Raw genomic sequence first — 1,784 nt, forward strand, 5'->3', positions numbered from 1 at the left:
CCTCCAGTCCCCCACATGGCTTCTCCCCCACCCACCCAGAGCTCCTACCAGTGCCTTTGTTAAACTCTGTGTTCAGGACACCCCCACTTCCCCAGGCCCCAGCCAAGGCAGGGACTCTCTGCCTCTTGAAACCTCAGAAAGCCAATAAAACACTTAAAAGGCAAATTAAAAAAAAAGGCTTCAACTGAGCCCTCGGCAGGCTCAGGTGCAGGTGCCCAAGTCAATGCATCTGGAGTTGTAGAGCTGACTCCCAGGGGAGTCAAGCTTTCAGCAACAAACACCATTGGGAAGTAGCCTTTGCTCACCCAAGTCTGCATCTGGGAGCTAGTGAAGGGACTGTACAACTTGGCCTCCCTGGTGCTCTTCCACTTATATTCCCACATCACATTCACCAGGCCATCTTCTGATGACTCTGCTTCTCCCCTCTGGAGAGGGGTCGGGGCCACCTCAGCATGGGGAGGCGGGAGTGTGGAATCCTGGAATCCCTGGGTCCTTCACTCCAAACCCTTCAGCCACATGGCCAACCACTCCCACATTTCCTGGTGCATGTCAAGGATTCCCAGGGCCACCATCTGGTCAGCTAACCCAGACAGCTGGTCCAGGCCCTGGGGGGAACTGGGCCACCCGGGCCCTTGCTGTTCCCTTTGCCCTCTCTTCTTGCCCACAGACACCTCATTGTCCCAGCCACTGTCTCCCTCAGCAGAAGCAGCTCTGAAAGTCCCTCCAAGAGAGCTTGGGTACTCGTTGGTGTCTGACCCAGACTGTCCTCCTCCTCTGAGCCTGAAACCTGGCACTGATCCGGTGCCCTCTCCCTGATTTTCACGTAGCCAATGTTGTCCAGCCAGCTCTCTCGGATCTGAGCCTCCAGGTTCAGGAAGTAGTTGCCGTCTCTCAAATTAAATTTCCTCCACCTCCTCCTGCAGGTTGAAAGGTGTGATGCACACTGCCCCTTCACCGGGCACTGTGGCTGCTTCCTGACCTTCCACATCCTCTGAAGCCAGGATGTCATACTTGCTGGATTCTTCCTCCTCCTCCTCATCCTCATTGCTGTCCAGAGCGTTTGCATTTGAAGCGGTCTCTAGGACTCCTGGCCCGACTCACAGGCTTCACCATCTTCTTCCTGGTAACCCTGATTTCATCCTCCTCATTCGCATCCCCCATTGCCTTGGAAGGTCACTTTCCTCTTTGGCATGACAGGCTGGGGGCTTTCCTTAAACTGGGGATCTGAGGGAGGCAGGGGAAGAAAAAAATTGGTGTTCTTAAAGTGAAATATTAACATAGGTCCCCAAAATATAAATCAGGAAGTGAAGTTCCACGTGTGGGGTCTCCAATAGTGCCTTAGACTTCCTTTGATGCTCATGTGCTCTTGAGACACAGCACAATGTGCTCAGTTTGGGAACCATGAGATTAAAGCTTTAACAACAAATACTAATAAAGTTTGCATTGACAAAGAAAAACCAGGCATTTCATTCAGTAACCAATACTTTCTAAGCTTCTGTTTTTCCCTTTGGCTTTATTACTTTAGAAAACTCTCTGATTATTAGTTATTGGAATGGCAGTTGTCTTAAGCAGAAACTATAATTTTACACCTGGGAAATGATCTATGAGATGGATGTTACTGAATAGGATTCAATAAGGATGAGTATTTAATATTTTTTGTTCATACTAATAAAAATAAAATAGTTCTCATGAATATACCCCAAAGTCAAAATAATCATTTGAAAGATGAAGCATACCAATAGATCCAAGGGAGATTTCAAATAAATGTAACATCTTTGGGGCTT

At 48.5% G+C, this 1,784-nt stretch overlaps 1 pseudogene; it reads right to left on the bottom strand.

The window, feature by feature from the left end:
• Positions 1–201: 201 nt before the first annotated feature.
• Positions 202–1,192, bottom strand: LOC133754304 (CD2 antigen cytoplasmic tail-binding protein 2-like; annotated as a pseudogene).
• Positions 1,193–1,784: the final 592 nt, after the last annotated feature.

This window comes from Lepus europaeus (assembly GCF_033115175.1).
Source record: "Lepus europaeus isolate LE1 chromosome 21 unlocalized genomic scaffold, mLepTim1.pri SUPER_21_unloc_1, whole genome shotgun sequence".
Lineage (NCBI taxonomy): Eukaryota > Metazoa > Chordata > Mammalia > Lagomorpha > Leporidae > Lepus > Lepus europaeus.